The sequence below is a fragment of the Oryctolagus cuniculus genome, chromosome 20, assembly GCF_051225735.1.
Source record: "Oryctolagus cuniculus isolate XC-2025 breed Fujian yellow rabbit chromosome 20, ASM5122573v1, whole genome shotgun sequence".
NCBI lineage: Eukaryota > Metazoa > Chordata > Mammalia > Lagomorpha > Leporidae > Oryctolagus > Oryctolagus cuniculus.
The window spans coordinates 31,700,503-31,721,024 of record NC_142886.1 but is presented as its reverse complement, the minus strand read 5'-3'; the positions used below and the strand labels follow the sequence as shown (position 1 = coordinate 31,721,024).

The 20,522-nt window shown below is 44.4% G+C and overlaps 1 protein-coding gene and 1 pseudogene across 5 annotated transcripts in view; one reads left to right on the top strand and one right to left on the bottom strand.

The window, feature by feature from the left end:
• The window catches only part of STON2 (stonin 2), a 190,935-nt gene that overhangs the window by 84,430 nt on the left and 85,983 nt on the right, over positions 1-20,522 (top strand). The window lies entirely within an intron of this gene.
• Positions 1,458-2,264, bottom strand: LOC103351695 (protein Hikeshi pseudogene; annotated as a pseudogene).

Sequence of the window (20,522 nt, the reverse complement as noted above, 5' to 3'; positions counted from 1 at the left end):
GTTGCAGCAGCAGCCCCAGTTCATGTGTCTTTAACAGCTATGCATGCCTACAGGTAACTTCTGTCTGTCCCAGTACTCTTTCCTGAAAACAAGTTTCTGGGCACTCTACCATGAAAAGAAATCTCCCCATTCTTTTTTAAAGAATTCTGTTTATTTGTTTAATTGTTTAAGATCTATTTGTTTCAAAGGCAGAGTGACATAGAACCGCTGATTCACTCCCCAGATGGCACAACAGCTAGGGCTGGACCAGGCCAGAGCCAAGAGCCTGGAACTCCATTTGGGTCTTCCATCTGGGTGGCAGGAGCCCAAGGACTTGGGCCATACTCTGCTGCTTTCCCAGGTACATTAACAGGGAAATTGATTGGAAGCGGAACAGCTGGGGCTCAAACCAGAACTCCTCTAAGGGATGCTGGCTTGGCAAGCAGCTGCTTAACCTGCTGCACCACCAGGGGCAGCCCCTTATTTATCTGAAAAAAAGAGTGATACAGAAAGGGAGGTCCCATTTGCTGGTTTATTCCCTCAAATGCCTGTAACAGCTAAGGCTGGGCCAGGCTAAAACTGAGAGCCAGAAACAATCCAGGTTTCACATGTGAGTGGCAGGAACCTAACCATTTGAGCTAACACCTGCTGTCTCCCAGGGTTTGCATTAGCAACAAGTAGAAATTGGTAGGGCCGGCACCGCGGCTCAGTAGGCTAATCCTCCACCTGCAGTGCCAGCACACCAGGTTCTAGTCCCGGTCGGGGCGCCGGATTCTGTCCCAGTTGCCCCTCTTCCAGGCCAGCTCTCTGCTGTGGCCAGGGAAGTGCAGTGGAGGATGGCCCAAGTGCTTGGGCCCTGCACCCGCATGGGAGACCAGGAAGAAGCACCTGGCTCCTGGCTTCGTATCAGTGCGGTGCACTGGCTGCAGTGCGCTGGCTGCGGCGGCCATTGGAGGGTGAACCAACGGCAAAGGAAGACCTTTCTCTCTCTCTCTCTCTCTCTCACTGTCCACTCTGCCTGTCCAAAAAAAAAAAAAAAAAAAAGATTGGTAGCATAGCTGAGATGGGTTGTAGACATTCCAACCACCAGGGTGGACACCCACCCCACCTTTTTCTTTAGAAATTACACCAGGGCCCAGGTTGGCACAGGAGTTGGGAGATGATGTTGTCTGCTTACAGTGGAGCAGTGTCCCTTCTTGTCCTTAATCCCTATCCATTCCCTCAGGCCTGGACTCAGTGATGAGCAGTGAACCTCCAGCACCCTGGGAAGTGGAAGGCAGTGAGGTGAATCCTTGGGGAGCAGTTCTCTGGCCATGGGGACAGTGTCAGGAGGCAGTCTGAGCTGTGGGAACCCCAAAAAAGCTCTTCCTGAATACTTTGACCTGTGCAGTCAGGGTGGAGTTCTTTTTTTTTTTGGATGAAGGTATTCTTATGTTTAAATGTTTTTAATTTCTTACAAAGATTTTAATTAAGCTTCACAGTCACTAAACAGTTTTAAACTTAGTCTTCATGATTCTTATGGTTTCATGCTTTCAAATGGAGTCATCTTCAAAACATGACAAATTTCAGGATCCATCACATAGTATTTCATTCAAATTATGTTTCTGTGTTAGTTTCCTTTGAAAGTTCTCATACCATTCAGATCTGCATTTGCTGGAATGAACATTTCAGATGGATTTGGTGTCATCTGGACCTGAGAGACAGCAAATGATGAAGCAAAATTGCAGAAGTTGTCCAACATTTTTTGTTTGAACTGTGTGAATGAGTCAACCGAGGATACAGCAGCATTGCCTGCTGGAGTCTGCTGAGCCAGACTGTCCAGCAGTTCCACTGAAATTCCAATCTGAGCAACAGATGGAGTCTGGACAATATTCATGGCTCCCATGGGGTGTTGGCTTCCTTCTCCAGATTTAAGACCTGAAATTTTGAAGATGGCGTTTGGTTTCCCATTTGTGACAAATCCTAGGAATTACCATACTGGTATTCCACTTGAATCAGGATAGGAAAAGTAGACAGATCCTCCCATTCCCTCAGGAAATGGGATTGTTCCAAGCATAAAAACTACAACATGGTGCATATTTTCATAATTAGGTCAAAAACAAATTTATCCTCTGCTACTTGCTGTGCAACTGTTTGTACCAGCCTCACTACCACCAGACAGCCAAACATGGTATTGGTGGTGGCTCTGCTCAGCCAGCAAGGTCTTGAAGCTGGTGACTAGGAGTCCTGGAGATCCTGCCCCAGTCGAGCCCAAGAACCTCCCAGAACTTGCAGGAGGGAGCCTCCTCTCCACTACGTAGCAACTGGACCAGCAGCAAGCAGGGTGGAGTTCTGATTTTGAAAAACCTTTAACTCACCCTGGGTCCCAGGAGAGGAGGAGGAGAAGGAAAAGGGAGGTTTAGGAGAGTGAGCATATTAGAAACTGTGGCATTTATCCATCTGTCATAGCAGAGGAGAATGTAAGCATGCTTTCAGTTGAGCCATGGGAAGCCCCAGCCTGTCTGCCACCAGGTGTGTGGCAGTGCTGGTCTCTGAGAGAGCCCTGCTTAGGCTGGATGGCTCCATCCGGGTGACTGGAACCAGCCTGGCTCTGGAGCAGATTCTCACCTGTCCCTGTCTCAGAGAAGGCATCTGCTAGAGCTTGCCTTCCTCACCTTGGAATGTGGCAGAGTCTCTGTCCAGGCAGGGTGTGGGGTGAATGTGAAAAGGTGTTTTGTGTTGTGCAGAGTGCATAGGGATTTTTTTTTTTTGAAAATTTCTAATTTAACTCTCTGTGCCTTGTTGCCCTTTGACCTGGGAAACAAAGATAATTATGGCCTACTCGTTGTTACTCCAAAGCGGGTTGTAAACTGTGTGCCACTGGGATGAGATGCGAGGAGTGCTTTGCACTTCTCAGCACAAGCAGTGGTGAATACAGAGAGGCACTATGGTGAGTTTGGGGTGATTTGTTTCCATGCTGAGGATTTGGGGGTCCTTGTGAGGAACTGTCTTGGGGAGACTCTTATCATTGATTTCATGTCCCCTCACGCCCCAATCCCCACCTGTAGTACCATGCCCCTTAGCCTTATGAAGGGCAGTGAAGAGTAACAGCACATGAGGAGTTGCAGCCCCCATCAGCAGTGCCCTGTCAGGACAGTGTGTGGGGGTGGTGGCTGGGACGGGTGCTCTGTGCTTCACCTCTTGGTACAGAGAGGCATTATGGTGCTCCAGGTTCAGACTGTTTCCCTTGGCTGAGCCACATACCCCTCCAGGTGCTCACTGTGTGCGGAGTTCTTCAGCTGGGTTTGACGGCCCCATGTGTAGTCCTAGTCCTGGCATAATCATGGAGGGAAAGACTCTGTGATCAGCCTGCACTTCCTCCTCATTTTCTCGCCAAGGGGATAATTAGGAAGAGGCAGGCAAGCCCATCTCCTCACCTTGCTCAAATCTCTGGGTGGGGCAGAGCTGGAGCGCTGCAGTGATGTTTGCTGCGGTGTTCAGCTCTCGAGAGCAACAGAAGAACTGGGAGTGGGCTGATCCCAAACAGCACTTGCTTCCCCCTCACCCCCATAGTCACAGGGACCCCTTTGCTGTGTTGTCTTCAGCAGTCAGAGTGTCAGGGGAATTAAAAACAAGCCTCCATCTTTGCAGAGAAAACACACAAGTGTTTCTAGGAGCACAAGCTGCTGCTCAGCAATGAGCACACAGGAGAAGCACAGATTTGAATATGGGATTAGAATACTCAGACCCAGGGAAGGAGCTGTGGCGAAGCAGGTAGAGCTGCTGCCTGTGACGCTGGCATCCCGTATGGCCACCAGTTCAATTCCTGGCTGCTGCACTTCTGACCTAGCTACCTGGTAATGCACCTGGGAAAGCAGCAGCAGATGACCCAAGTCCTTGGCTCCCTACACCTTCATGGGAGACCCACAAGAAGCGCCTTGCTTCGGACTGGCCCGGCTCTGACCGTTCCAGCCATTTGAGGAGTGAACCAGCAAATGGAAGATCTCTTTCTGTAACCTCTACTTTTCCAATAAATAAATAGATACATAAGTCATAAAGAAAAGAATACTCAGACACTCATGTATGCCAGCTGAGGCATGTGAAGCTGGAGGACGCGTATGGCAGGTGTTTAATAACTGCTGAGTGGATCTTGGAATGGATGGTGAGAGATGGCAGGTGACAAGACTCATCTGCCCCCGAGACACTTGTATCCCATTTGGGTTTAGGAATCCTGTGTTTCCCAGCCTGTGTCCCATGCTGCAACCCAAGAAAAACCAGGAGGCTAGGGACCAATGTGTTTGGTCCCTGTCTGTTGGAGATTTGTAACATGTATTAGCTTATTATATTAATGACTTCAAAAAGTCCTGGAATTATACATGTATGTGTATAATCTATGTTTATATGTGTATGGGATATATATTACTTATAAGAATGCATACATAAATTTTACACATTCCTATAGACGTAACTTTGCATTAACCTATACTGCCTTCCTAGTCAGATCGCAGTGTACAAGGAAACCCCAAGCACGTGTAAGTTGGCAAATGTGACTCAGAAATACTGCCACTGCTAAAGTGCTGGAAAACCAGAGAAACCAGAAAGAAATGTTTTGGTGAGCTTGCCTGGATGAGTTAGCTTTGTAAGGTTAGACCCTCTTTGTCTCATGATCTGTTAAACTTCTTGACCTTTAAAAAATATTTTTTAATTATAGATTCGGCAGACCCAGGATTACATTTCTCCAGACTTTCTTTGTATTTAGACCCTTGTTAGCTTTAAAACAAATTTAGACCAGATGTTCTTGATATATTTGCATTTAACTAGTCACAGTGGAATTCTGTCAGAGCAGTAGGATCTCTCCATAGATTTTGCACTCATGCTTTTTTTTTTTTTCCCCTCAGAAACAAGTGTTTCTCTGGGGTGGAGAGTCAAAGACCAGAGGCCTCCAGTTTTGTGACAACTTTTTATATGTTCAGAAAAGCTCTCTTGTTACTTGTTAGGGGTGGGATGAGAACATCACTGGGGCTTACGTCTGTCTGCAGGATTTAGGGTGTTTCTCTGTTGCCTGCTTTGTTCTGATCCTACTGCAGCTGGGTCAGAGTCACAGGTAAATAGTAATCAGCATATGCCTGATGGAATTAGAGGGGACTTTTGTTGTTCTTAAAGCACATCTGTATTCTATGATTTTTTTTTTTTTGCCATGAACATATTTTGCTTGGAGAACAAAAACAAATTAACTTTTTTATTTGAGAGACAGAGAATTCCAGTTTGCTTGTTCATTCTCCAAATGCCAACAGCAGCTAGGACTGGGGTAGAACAAAGTTGGGAGCTAGGAACTCCATTCAGGTCTCCCACATGGGTGGTGGGATCCTCTTGAGCGTCATTGCTGTCCCCAGAACATTTTTTTTAAACAAATTGCTTCCTTTTTCCTTTCATTAACAGTTACAAATTTGGCCTCATTTCTGTTCTATATTTTTATATCCATAGGCTGTACATTTCAGATTTTAATCTGCATTACACAAGCAAACAAAAAACTGTTAAGACTGCTTTTTTTGAAAGTTTCTCTGGGGGCTGGTGCTGTGGTGTAGCAGATTAAGCCACTGCCTGCAGTGCCAGCATCCTATTTAGACACCAATATGAGTCCCGGCTGCTCCACTTTGGATCCAGCTCCCTGTTAATGCCCCTGGTAAAGCAGCAGCGATGGCCCAAGTTTTTGGGCCCCTGCACCCATGTGGGAGACCCAGATGAAGCTCTTGTTTCCTGGCTTCAGTCTGGCCCAGCCCTGGTGGCTGCAGCCATTTGGGGAATGAACCAGCAGATGGAAGACTAAAGTTATTTGCCTCTGCCTCTGCCTCTCCCCCTCTGTAACTCTACCTTTCAAATAAGTAAATAAGTTAATCTTTAACAAGAAAAAAAGAAAGTCTCGCTGGATAGATTAAAAAATTTCTCAGAAACACAGATGTTTATTGAGTTCCTTTAAAAAAAAAGATTTATTTTTATTTATTTGAAAGACAGAGTTACAGAGAGAGGTAGAGACAGAGAGAGAGAGGTCTTCCATCCACTGGTTCACTCCCCAGATGGCCGCGATGGCCGGAGCTGCGCCGATCCGAAGCCAGGAGCCAGGAGCCTCCTCCAGGTCTCCCACGCGGGTACAGGGGCCTAAGGACTTGAGCCATCTTCTGCTTTTCCAGGCCACAGCAGAGAACTGGATTAGAAGAGGAGCAGTGGGGACTAGAACCGGCACCCATATGGGATGCTGGTGCTTTAGGCCAGGGCTTTAACCCGCTGCACCACAGTGCCGGCCCCTATTGAATTCCTCTCATTTATTGGTCACTGAGAATATAAAGAAGAGAAAGTCAGGTGATATCTTCTCATGAGGAACTGGTTATCTACAAATAGACATTTTGCCATTGAACAGGATTTCATATATAATAATAAAATTCTTTCTATTCATAGAATATTCCTATATGCCTGAAATTTGCCCTATATTTTATATATGCATTATCTCACTTAATCTTTGCAATCTTAAAAATGTACCTAGTACTGTCCCATTTTATAAATGTAGAAATAACAGCTAAAGAGGTTAAATCATTTGTTCAGAATCAAATGACTTAAAAAGGGCAGAGCTGGAATTCAACCCAAGTGTCTGCAGGCCCCCCCGCCCCACCATGTGTGAAAAACTAGTGTTTGTAAGTCAGTGAGTTTTGGGAAGGAGACATAAAGGAGTCTTCTGCATGCTTGGTGCTGCTTTCTCAACATTTTCCAAGAGCAATATACAAAACCTCACTTATGCATTTACTCCACTGAATGGCATTTATTTGTGTAGGAGTTCACCATTAGACTGAGGGAAGGAACTATATATATCTTAGGTCCCCAGGTCACTGCCTGGCACATTGAAATTACACATGGATCCTCATGGATAAAATGAATTATGCTGATTTAGAGGGAAGGCTCATCTTCCCAGCTGCCTAGGCTTGAGTATGTTTGTTAATGGAAGTATAATTTCATGACTGGGAAGAATTACAAGAGAACAAGCAGATGTGCCTAGTATGGAAAGAATTTTTTCCTTTATGTTATCATACTTTAGGCTATAATCCAGTAGTGTCCATTCATTTACTTGCATTTCATTATACTCTATAGGCATTTTTTGAAAAACTAATGTATATGGATATATATGAGTGCAGTAGGGAGATGCTCTCTAAGTTTGGGTTTCTCACAGTCCTATAGTCATACATTCTTTGACGAAAACAACCATATTTCCTATCCATGTTTATTCACTTCAGAGTGCAGAGTATGTTGGGAAAAAGCTTTTGCATGATAGTGAGGTAGATTCTTGTGGCTGCTGAACCATCTATAGTGAGCCAGTTCTGATAAGGAGTGGCATGGAACGAGATGCTGTATTCCAAACAGGTGGTCTATACTAGGTGTTTTGAAATAGCTTAATTAAAAATCTAGGGTCCCCAACCAGAGACTTAGCAAGACTCTTTCAAAATTGCTAATGTAGTGCTCCTGAAGGGGAAGTGACAACTGTAATGCCCTGCAAGGATTATTTTCTGTGACATTCTTCTCAATGTTTAGGATCTTCCTTCCTCAGTGAGGGCTTTGTGTCCATCAGGGTTCTCTATAGAGACAGCAGTGGTAGAATATGTGTATAGTTATATAAAGGGGGATTTTCTGGGGGAATTAGCTCATGTGATTATGGAAGTGGAGAAGTCTGTGGGATGCTGGCAGCATGGCTCAGGCCAACTCCGAGGGTCTCCAAACCAGGGAAACAGAGATTGTAACTCCCAATTTGAGATCGGAAACCTGAGGACCAGCCACTGGGACTGCTGCTGTTAAGTCTTGGAGTCCACAGGTTAGCAACTGAGGTAGGAGTTGAGTATACTCCATCTCGAGGAGAGAGGAGGTGGAGGGTGGGGAGAGAGATGGAGATGGAGATGATAGAGATCTACTTTCAGTTTTCAGCCTCTTCAGACCCCAGCCTCTTGCTGGTGCTGTTCACATTGAGGCCAGGTCCTCTTCCCTCCCGGTCCAATTATACTGTCTTTTGGAAACACCCTCAAAGATATTCCCAAAATAATGCTTTTCTAGGTATTTCATCATCCAGTGAAGTTGACACCATGAAGTGAACCATCATGGACACCAGTGTCCAGAGTCACGTATTAATTGAGTGACAAAATTAAGATTGATACCTACACTTGTCAGTATTGTATAGCTCTGCCCTTCCTGTGGCTTGGCCCTCTAGAAAGCCTGGACTCTCTGGAAAGCCTGGGCCTCTGCTCCCAATTCTACAGGAAGGCACTTAAGATGCTATGGGCTTTTTGTTTTATTCTGTTTCAGTTCTAAAGAGGTGACCAAAACTTAGATATTAGAAACCATTTAGAGTCCAGAGGGCCCATGAACTTGGATGATTGACATCTTGGTTGTCTCTAACCTCTAGGAAGGTAGTGAAATAAATATTTATCTCAATTATAGATATAGACAACAAACCACATAGGATTAGCAGTTCTTCCCACTTGGTCACCAGCAGAAACCAGATGTTCCAGTAACACACTGTAGTTGTGGTGATGGCACAAAGTGTAATTTTTCTTATTATTTAATGTTGCTCCAGAGGCCCCAGAGCCTCTGGAAATAATGGCTTATTATTTGGTTTTTAGAGTTACACTGAGTATTCGGTTTCTGTAAACATCACAGACCTTTAAAGGTAGAAGAAGTGGGGCCAGTATTATGGCATAGCAGGTTAGGCCACCACCTGCAGTGCTGGCATCCTATATGGATCAAGTCTGAGTCTTGGCTGCTCCACTTCTGATTCAGCTTCCTGCTCTTGCACCTAGGAAAGCAGCAGAAGATGGCCTGAATACTTGTGTCCCTGCACTCACTTGGGAGACCCAGATGAAGCTTCTGGGTCCTGGCTTAGCCCCGGCCATTGGGGCCATTTGGGAGTGACTCAGTGGGTGGAAGATTTCTCCTTCTGTCTCTTCCTTTCTAATAAAACAAATCTTAAAAAATAAAGGTTGAAACAAATTTAAGAGATTGAGTGTGTTGTAGAATTTTCATGTTACCAGTAAGAAAGCCAAGGACTAGAGCATATTAGGAACAAAGTTTGGCCTTGTAGGTCATTGTCCCCCACCCATTCTGAGAGTCATTTAAAAGCCTCAGAGATTGGTCAGGCACAGCTGGTTATTTTTCATTTCATTTTTTTTGTGTATGTGTGCTTTTTTTCCTGAATTAAACAATGGGCTGATTTCTTAAAGGCTTCAGTTCACTCATGCAAAAAGTTAAAGGCAGTAGAGCCATTACAGACGGAAGACCTTGGATCAAAGGTAATACTATTTTTTTAATAGCAAGCTTGACACAGTAATGAGATGTGGTCATAGAAAGTATCTGGACTCTCAAGTTAATGTGTTTTAGATGTGTTTTAGGTCATAAATCTCTTTCTCTGGTCTGAAGTCCTGTGGGGCAGGGTCTGGATCTTTGGAATTCTCTTTGGGGTCTTCTTTGAAGTGACCATAGTCTATCTTCTTCCTGAAGATGTGCTGAGTTGTTTACGTTAGAGATCCATTCTCACCCTCCTGACTCCACCTCAGGGGCATCTCTTTCTTCCATTCTCAAGTTACTCAGGTTTTAGAAAAGCTCCTTGTTACTGTTATGTTAATATAGGTTTCCCCCCTGGAAAAAAAAATGAGTTAATTTTTCGAACTTGCTTTGAAGGAGAGAATGAGTTACCCTGGGGTCAAGTGAGAAAATGGAGCATAGAAAGTCCTGGAGGCTGAGCAGCTGTCTTCCATAGATCACTTCCATTGAGCACATCTGCTCAGAGACTCAGGAACAGATTCCTGTCACCACCTCGTAGTGGGTCTGGGAATGTGCATGAGTGTTATAAACATGGCTTATAAACATCAACAAGATGTCTGCTTTTTCCAGGAGCAGGACCAAGCGTGCTAATTGGTCTTTGCTATTGTGAAAGTAGAAAACACCAGGAGTGTGCTTTCTCACAATTCTACACCTGTATGTCTCAGATCAAGGTGCTATAAAAATTGGTATCTTCTGAGGCCTCTCTCCTTGGCTTGCAGATGTCCAGTCTCCCCAAGATCTTCTGTGTGTGTCTGTGTCCCAAAGTCACCTTCTTATAAGGACAAAGTGTATTAGAGCCCACTGTGGTGCCTTCATTTAACTTAATTTCCTTTTTAAAGACCTTATCTTCACATTCTGAATTACTGGGGGTTAGGACTTCAACACATGAATTTGGTGGTGATGGGGCAGACAAGGTGGAAGGACAGAATTCAACCCATTATACTATGTAAGTATGACTTGGAAGTTCCCTCCCTTCTCTGCCCAGGGTAGCCAGATTGACCTTGTATATTTCATCCAATATAGTAATGCTGGAGCCATTATTTATAAGCAGTGCCACTTGCTATAGAAACTGAATTTTGTATCTGACACTCTGTTTATAGCCTACTTCCCACAGTGTAATAAGGAGAAAATAATTGTTTGTGCTTAATAAATCTTTATACCAGCCTTTGTACCTGCTTTCTGCTGAATGACTTGGTAGCACACCTATGGGCTAGTTTATCCTGTTGGACTCCTTGTGGCTTACATGACAATTTAAAGAGAACTATATCAGTTCACAAAAGAAAAAATTACGAAGAAGTGATATGAAAATAATACATATCCCCAAAATTAGGTGGTAACATTAACTGTTTATTGGCTTGGTAAAGTTTAAGTGATTGATAATATCCAGTGTTAGGAGTGGAGAGATGGGACTTGACATGCAGGTTTGGAAGGACCTTTCCAGAGGGCATTTTGGTTCTCAGTATCAGTTTAAATGTAGTACCCTTGGGGCCAGTGCTGTGGCCTAGCAGGTAAAGCCACCCCTTGCAGTGCCGGCATTCCCATACGGATGCTGGTTCAAGTCCTGGCTGCTCCTCTTCCAGTCCAGCTCTCTGTTGTGGCCTGGGAAAGCAGTAGAAGATGGCCCAAGTTCTTAGGCCCCTGTACCCGCACGGGAAACCCGGAAGACTTTCCTGGCTCCTGGCTTCAGATCGGCATAGCTCCAGCCGTTGCAGCCAATTGGGGAGTGAACTATCCTATGGAAGACCTCTTTCTCTCTCTTTCTCTCTCTCTCTCTGTAACCCTGACTTTCAAATAAATGAATAAATCTTTTAAAAAAAGTAGCACTCCTTATTAGTTTATCTTATCCCAAGGAAATAATTATACATGCACCTTTGTGTGTAATGTGAGACTATTTATATTAGCTAAAGAAAATAAAGCTTAAATACCCAACAAAATATCAAATAAATTGTATTCAAACAATGAGATGCTGTGTAGTCATGGAAAGTATACAATTATATTGGTAATTGAAAAGCCAGATTACAGAATAAAATGCGTTGACAATTTTGTTATATAATGTCCTGTGTTTAGTTTTACTACATTGCATGTATATGTGTATGTGATGATACTATATTTATAAATATGTGGAAACAAATTTGATAGGATATATCCTAAACAACTGCTATTAATGGTTATGATAAGAATATAGGACTTGTTCCTTACTGCACTCATTTTTATAGGACCTGAATTATTTATAATACTCATAAGTTAAAAAATCAGGAAAAAATATTTCCATTTAGAAATGAAATTAAAAGTGTTAGTGGAACTATTATAAAACATTTATGAGGTAAGTGTTTCTTTCAGGGTTGACCTATTTGCTTGATGTGTGGGAACTGGCACATTTGCCTCAGGAAGGGCCAGTCTTTTCAAATATTCTGGTATTTTCTTTGTAAAAGAGCTAAATGCTTGTGTTTTAACTTTTCTGCTGGCATGATGCTAGTTGCTTATTCCTTCTAGGATATAGACATACCCTAATGGAAAGCTGGTTAGCAGATGAGGGTTAAACTCCAGCTGTATGACTTTTCCCGCTCTGTAGTTAGAAGGCAAGTCATCTAACTTGAGTGGCCTTCAGCTTCCTCAACTGTCAAATGGAAATAATAACAATAACAATAACAACAACAACAACGAGTATTCAGGTTTGTTCTGAGGGCTAAGTGAGCCAGAATGTAATGTTCCTGAAACATGGTAGGGAGTAACTTTTATCATAATAGCAATATAGGGGACTTTTTAGAATTCCTCGTATTTTAAAAACCCAAGACTTAGTGAGTGTGAAAAAAAATCTTTTTAATCATAGAAAAACAGCTAAATTTAATGAGGGAAAGTTTGGTTTCTTGCCCATGACCAGTTTTTGTAAAGGCGGTTTCTCCTAGTCTTTGACTGAAGCTGGATTGTCCGCAGCATGCTTTGCGAAGCCACTTGTGTCTATGGCGTGTTGCTGCACAATTGGAATCAGGAAGGAAAGCTTTTCTGAAAAGAGGTAGGAGGGAGAAGGACTCAGTTGAGGGAGGGAGCAACTGCCAGGTTTACTTCCACGAGTGGCCTCTACCTCCTCCTCCTCAGAATTGGTTTGTTTGCACAAATTGGTTGCCTCAAGCAACACAGTATTAGTTTGAGCCAGAATGTTTCCCAGGAGACTCAAGGCTTTCCCCTCTTGCCAAGTTAGTTATATTGTCCTTTTCCCACAGAGCATTCTGGGGTTGTGGGGACATTTTCCACTTGACATATTTCTGTCCAGTTCTCCCACCCTTCACTGAGTGTGTGCTAGGTGCAAGGCACTGGATCACTTCACCCCATTTCGAAATCAACCAGTTGTGAGCTGTTAACTTCTATTTTCAATACTTGGACTTGGGTCTCCCTCCTTCACCCTTAGTCCTGCTGTCTAAGGAAAGATTCTGTCCCTGGTGAGGACACTGCTGGTGCCTCCCTATGATGTGGGTCCCCTTACAAAGGATGACACTGCTGCTCCATTGACATCGGGCTTTGCCGTGTGACTTGTTTTGGGACCCATGAAATGCAGGTGGGAAATGACAGATTTCCATGTGTTTCCTTCACCGCTCCTTTTTATTTTCCTGTCAAAGCTACACATTACTGCCCCATATGCTGCCCTCAGACCCTGGCTTGGACTCTGATCTGTTGTTTCTCTGGCTTCTTGTGTCCCCACACCCTACCACTTTCCAGACTAGGGTTCATGTATCCAGGACTCCGGAATCTTCTGCCTGGACAATCCCAGGCCAGCTTCCAGGCCCTTTCCAGGGTCTGCACCCACTTGTGGATGCATCTCTTGGTGTGTGCACCCTTAGGCTTACAGGAACTGGAAGTAGAACCTGGACATGTGGTTGTTGGGAGAGGGGACAGCTATGAGCACACAGGGCCTTCACAGTGCAGGATGGCATACCCTGGGGGAAGGGTGGACTTGACAGGAGTCACTGTGCACTTGCTCCACATTAGGACCTCTGTCCTTAGTGAGTTGTACTATGAGAATTAACGGTAAAACTTGTCTTCAAACAGTACTTTATACTTAGTGCGTCTGTGTGGGTACAAACTGTTGAAATCTTTGCCTAGTATAGAGTTGATATTCTGTATATAAAGATAATTAAAAATGAATCTTAATGAAGAGTGGGATGGCAGAGGTACTAGGAGGTGGGACAGGAGTAGGGGTGGGAGGGTGAGTATAGGGGGAAGAACCTCTGTATTCCAAAAGCTGTACCTATGACATTTATATTTATTAAATAAAAGCTTTCTAAAAAAAAAAAGTTTGCTTCAGGCCAGGGGAACCCTCACTATGCACTGTGCCATTGTGTTTTGGCCTTCCAGGTGTTGCGAGCATTCTTGGTCAAAGAGGTTAGGATGTACTTTTTCAACAGATTTTTACACTTGGCTTAAACTTTTAAATCCTTCTGTGTTCTGTGAGCCTGCAACCAAACTCTCAGGCCCGTGCCTGCCAATGCCATGGGTCAGTATGGAGGTTTTTTTGACAGGCAAAGTGGATAGTGAGAGAGACAGAGAGAAAGGTCTTCCTTTTGCCGTTGGTTCACCCTCCAATGGCCGCCGCAGCCGGCGCGCTGCGTCCGGCGCACCGCGCTAATCCAATGGCGGGAGCCAGGTACTTATCCTGGTCTCCCATGGGGTGCAGGGCCCAAGGACTTGGGCCATCCTCCACTGCCTTCCCGGGCCACAGCAGAGAGCTGGCCTGGAAGAGGGGCAACCGGGACTAGAACCCGGTGTGCCAGCGCCGCAAGGCGGAGGATTAGCCTAGTGAGCCGCGGCGCCGGCCAAGTATGGTGTTCTGACGATGCCATGGATCAATGTGAATTTCTAGCAAGGGGCTGCTACTTCTGCCAGAACCCTGGAGGGAAGATGGGGAACAACATCAGCTGCAGCTGACCCTTGATGAGTGTCATGGGAGAAATAAGTCTTACGTCACCAAGATTCTGGGATGATCTCTTACTGCAAGATTTAAAGTGACTGGTTCCAAAATGAAGTGACTTTCACTGAAAGGTATCTGACTGACTTCACCCACTTGGAATATGGCATTGTTAGAACTTTTTGTTGTAGTCCACGCAGTAGCACTGACCATAAGAGTCTGTAAAAAATCCCAGGCATTAATTGGAATTTTCTGGATGAATCCATGTGTCCCTCATGCAGGCCCAGTTGCTCTCACTGCTGCTTCTCCATTGGTAGCCTTCAAAGATACTGAGAGTCCTTTTCCCATAGTGCTGGATTAGATTATCGATACATTTATTGGTCTTTTTTTGCTTCACTTGTGGCCTTGCAAAAATAGGACCAAGACTAGACTTCCAGAAAAAAAAAAAAACTTATAAAATGAAAAAACATAACTAAAGCATGAAGGATTTGTTGGTAGTATTTTTATTTTTAAAAATGCAGCCCTCTTCTGTGAATTTACATGGAACATATGCACCCATCCATCTCCTATCTTTTGTCAAAAAGATTTGTCCCAATGGAAAGAGTCTTCAGGTCATATCAAATAGGAGGGAGTTAATGGAGCTAACAGTAAGATCTTTCTGACTTAAAACAAAGAAAAGTCACTTGGTCCTTACTTGAAGTGGATCATGAGCTTGGCTTGTGGAAATGAGACGTAGACACTTGTGATAGCAGTTATGATTATCATCTTGTATGTAAAAAAATAAAGCTTTCAAATACCTGATTTTGTTCATTGCTCATTACAGTCTGAGCTAAGCAGAAAAATGTCCTCCATTTGTACAGAGAAGGAAACTAAGGCTTTTTATTTTGATGATTATTTCTCTGCTACCACTATTAGTATTGGTATCAGGAACATTAATATAGCAATTAATATATTAACATGTAATATATAATATATTAATGATGAATGTAGCTTAAAATATATGTATTATATATTGGTGCATATTAAACAGGGTTTAAATAATTTGTATAAAGTCTGTCCAAGAGGATGACTGGTTTAACAAACCAAAGAGGAGCCTTGTTTAAGATGTGCAGTGCCATTATGCTTTCCTCAGCTTTAAGCTGTACAGTTTGATGAGTTTTGACAAAATGCACACACCTGTGAAGTCATCTCCATAATCAAGATAATGAATGTACTGGTATCCACTCCTCCAGTAGTGCCTGCTGTTCTCTTGTAATCGCCCAAACCAAGCACCCACTAATCTGTTTTCTGTCAGTATAAATTAGCTTGTATTCAGTTTTGTATAAGTAAACTCGCAGAGTGGGTCCATTAATCTGTCTGGCTTCTTTCACTCAGCATAGTTGTATGTTATATAAATTAATAATCCATTCCTTTCAATCAGTGAATAGTATCCCATCATATTGTTATAATGCAGTTTTTTATTTTATTAAAACTGTCGCTCCCCCTCTTCGTGGGGGAACGACACAGGACCCTGCGCTGTTCTTTCGTCTGCTCGGCCCTCCCCGGGTTTGCTGCTGGTTCTTCCCGGGTTGGCTACTATCCCTTCCACCTTCGTGGAAGGGCAGTTCCCCCTGGCCGCATTCCCCACTTCCGCAGGGGAGCGGCACACCGCCGGCCGGCTTTTCTCGGGGGCTGCACGGGTTCCCCTTAGATGTTCCCCATAGATGTTCCCGGTGCATGCCGTTTCTCTCCTCCTTTATAGTCCTCCTCCGCCAATCCCAACTCGGCTGCCCACTCGCCAAGTACGCTGCTCTCCAATCAGGAGCAAGTCCTACAGTTAATTGGTTGAACTGGAGGCAGCTGTGCGGAAGCTGTTTACTTCTCTCCCAGCGCCATATTGTGGGAGAGCAGATGCATAGAATAAGTCTTAATTCGAGTAACTTAGTCTAGTCCGGATTGCTCCCCACAAAAACAAAAACAAGTACAACTTTTTTTTTTTTAAATCTTTATTTATTTATATTTTAAAGGCAGAGTCACAGAGAGCCAGAGACAGAGAGAGAGGTCTTCCATCTGCCGGTTCACTCCCCAAATGGCTGTAACATCCAGAGCTGGTCCAGTCCAAAGCCAGGAGCCAGGAGCTTCTTCCAGGTCTCCCACGCAGGTGCAGGGACCCAAGACTTGGGCCATCTCCTACTGCTTTCCAAGGCCATAGCAGAGAGCTGGATTGGAAGTAGAGCATCCAAGACTCGAACTGGCGCACATATGGGATGCTGACATTGCAGCTGTGCCACAGTGCTGGCCCCCAAGTACATCTTTTTAAATATTTATTTATTTATTTAAATTGTAGAGTTACAGAGAGATAAAAAGATCTTTAATCTGCTGGTTTACTTCCCAAATGTCTGCAATGGCTAGGGCCCGGCCAGGCTGAAGCCAGGAGCTGGGAACTCCATCTGGGTATCCCTCCTGGGTGGTATGGACCCAAGCAATTGGGCCAATTTCATTTGCCTTCCTAAGCACATTAGCAGGAAGCTGGGTCAGAAGTGGAGCAGCTGGAACTTGAACTGCCACCCATATGATGCCAGCCTCCCAAGAGGTGGCTTAGCCTGCACCGTAGTGCTGGCCCCCAAATACAGCTTTTTAATGTTGGAGTGCTGGGTAAGGTATTCCTTCTTCATACTTTTCTCTACAATCTGAAAAGGCTAAAAATGCCCAGATTTCTTTGGGCAGGTTAGAAAGAACAGCCCTGAGTCTCTTAGAGTTAGCCCTAGGCACTAGAGAAGTTGGACTAGCTTGAGCAGGTGCTGTGTTTGAACTTCAGATTGCATAGCCTATTAATTACATACCGTGGGGCCTGGGAATATGAAAGAAGCAAAAAGTTTCATTCTGAGTGGTAAGTTTGATATCTACATTGTCTTTTGTTGCTCCCCTGCTCCTGGAGCCACTGTCCATACTGTGTACCAGGTTAATCCCAGGACAACACAGTTCTGCCCATGGCCTTCCTGTGTTTAACACCTTTGATGACTTCTGCCTAAACTCTGGCCTCCTTATCCTAACATCCATGTGTCGCTCCCCCTCTTCACGGAGGAACGACACTAAACCCTGCGCTGTTCTTTTGTCTGCTTGGCCCTTCCCGGGTTTGCTGCTGGTCCTTCCCGGGTTGGCTGCCGATCCTTCCACCTCCGTGGAAGGGCGGCTCCCCCTGCCACTTTCCCCACTACCGCGGGGGAGCGGCACACCACCGGCCGGCTCTCTCAGGGGCTGCTCAGGTGTTCCTTCAGATAGATGTTCCTGGTGCATGTTGTCTCTCTCCTCCTTTATAGTCCTCTTCCACCAATCCCAACTCTGCTGCCCACACGCCGAGCACGCTGCTCTCCTCCAATCAGGAGCAGGATCAGCTCCTGCAGGTTATTGGTCAAACTGGAGGCAGCTGTGTAAAAGTTGTTTACTTCTCTCCCAGCGCCATATTGTGGGAGAGCAGATGCATAGAATAAGTCTTAATTCCAGTAACTTAGTCTAGTCCGAGTTGCTCCCCACACCATGACCCACTCTTGGGTTTAATCTTTTCTAACTTTAGTTTGTTGTCTATAAACTTTGGGTGTTTGGGGGGCAGGTAACTTTATTAAGTTAAAATAGTGCAGAGTGTCTAACACAGTGCCTGGGAAATGGTATATATTAAAAAAATTAAGGTTTCTTTTCTTTTTGCCCTTTTTTGCTTGCTTTACCTTTCCTGCCTGACTTTCAACCAGTTCCCACTATCAAATGTACATCCCACCCAAAGAGGCTTCTTTGTTCCCCATGCACCCTATGCTTTTTTTGCCTTCGGGCCTTGGTTTATGGTGTTGTTTTGCCATGGGCTCAAATGCCAGCACCTCCAGGAAGTATTCCTTGATTCCTTATCATGTCCCCCCATCAGTACCCCTACAAAGTATTTTTCTTATTGGCACTTTCCATACAGAATGCTTCATCTCTTGTCACCAAAATGTGTGGGGACCCCAATAACAACCAGTTCTCCAGTGGATAATAACTGAGTGTTCTATAATTTAGCTCAATTCTGAATATGTCTACCTGGAGATTATATCAGATGCCCCAGGCTGAGGTCTCAGTGCCACATGCTGTCCCCTTCCACACATACACACACACACACACTCTCCAGGTGCCAGGTGCTAAGTAAGAGTAGGCTGTGACATATACCCAGTGTAAATTGAGGGTTCCCATGAACCCCTTCTTGATTGTGATTAATTTGCTAGAGTGGTTCATAGTCCATAGCATAGCAGAGTTCATAGCAGGTTAATAGTTTTTTTTTTTTTTTTTTTTTAAACAAAGGATAACAGCCAGATGGAAGAGGTACATAGAACAAAATATATGGAAAGGACACAGAGCTTTCATACACACCACCTTCCAGGAAACTCCACATGTTAAACTATCTGGAAGTTCATCCAAACCCTATCCTGTTGGGTTTTTATGAAGGCTTCATTATATAGGCAAGGTTAATTAAATCATAGGCCATTAGTGATCAGCCCAACTTTTAGCCCTTTTCTCCTCAAAGTTCAGGGGTGTGTCTGAGAGTTTGAACCTTCTAATCACATAATGGGAGTTACCTGGCCAATCAGCCCCACTCTGGAGGCTTTCCAGGAACCCAACAAGGGTCACTTGGCAGCAGTTAAGATGCCACATGGGAGGCCCACATTCCATATCAGAGTGCCTAGGGTTTGTGCCTGGCTGCAATTCCAGTTCCTGCTAGTGTACACCCTGGGAGTGTACCTCTCACGGATGCCTGACACGGAGTGGATGCTCGGTACCTGTTTGCTGAGCCAGTGAGTATTCACACAAGATTACACTGTAATCTGTATCAGGTACGTCCAGAGGTAAAAACAGTATCAATGTCTGATTCATTGTTAGATCACCTCAAATACATTGCCTGTAATAGCATATAGTAAATATTTGGCTGAAAGACAAAGGTCAAAGTGAGGAGGAAATTTCCCAGGGTCTCTGTGACACAACTTCAGTTCCAATCCAAGGCACTTGAGCACATACAGTTGGCAGGCAGCATCAGGTACTTTCCCATACATTGTCTCCCCTGAAGCTGTCATCGGTTTTCACATCCTTCAAGTAATATTGCAGTTAGAATGTTAGAACTAGGACTGAAACCTTGGGAATGTTCTAGCCCTTCTCCAACACTAGTATCTGCCCACCCCTTCTCCACCTCTGTTCTCCCTCATCCTGCTGCTGTGGTCATTGATATCTGAGGTTAGAGCTTCTCTGCCCAGCTCCTTTGGCTTGCTTTTTAGATTTTTTTTTTTTTTTGACAGGAAGAGTTAGACAGTGAGAAAGACAGAGAGACGGAGAGACAGGGAGAAAGATCTTCCTTCCATTGGTTCACCCCTCAAATGGCAGCTATGGCCGACATGCTGCACCGATCCGAAGCCAGGAGCCAGGTGCTTCCTCCTGGTCTCCCTTGCGGGTGTAGGACCCAAGCACTTGCGCCATCCTCCACTGCCTTCCCAGGCCATAGTAGAGAGCTGGACTGGAAGAGGGAAATGTTTAATTAAATTAATTATTAATTTGAGAGACAGATAACTCCCATCTGCTGGTTCACTACCCCAATGCTCTCAGTGGCTGGGACTGGGTTAGACTGAAGCCAAGGACCAGGATTTCAATCTGGGTTTCCCACATGGGTGGCAGGGAACCACGTACTTGAGCCATCACCTGCTGTCTGCCAGGGTGGACATAAACATAAAGCCATAATTGGAAGCATAATTGAGATTCAAATCTAAGTACTTAGACCCAAATCTAAGTACTCTGGAATGGAATGCAGGTGTTGCAAGTGGCACCTTAACTGCTAGGCCAAATATCCACTCTCCTTTGGCTTTCATTTTTTTCATTTTTCATTTTCATTTAGCTGTCTTAAATCTTTCAAACCCTTGTAGACAATGAAGAAATAGCCCTGCATTCCCTACCTATATATTGCACTCCTTGTAATTTTTGTCTTTCTCCCTGTGAACCTAATTTTCTCATCCTTGTCAGGACTGGCATAATCTCCTTTCTTCATGGTTACTTACATTCCAGTGTTGAGCTGTCATCATTTCTTATTTTATTCACCTCCAGGTTGTCCACTTCTACCACCTTCAACTCAGGTCATGGGCTTCACATTACTGACATTGGCCTTTGAGTTAAGTCTTGCCCAAACCCATCTTCCCCTTAATAATATTTCCAGTATTCTGGAGTTGTGGTATAATGGAATGAACCCTGGGCCAGGAGTCAAAAATGTTCATTTGGAGGCCTCATTCTCCCGCTTAGCAAGAAGAGCTTGTCTCTTTACTCCTCTGAACCTTAG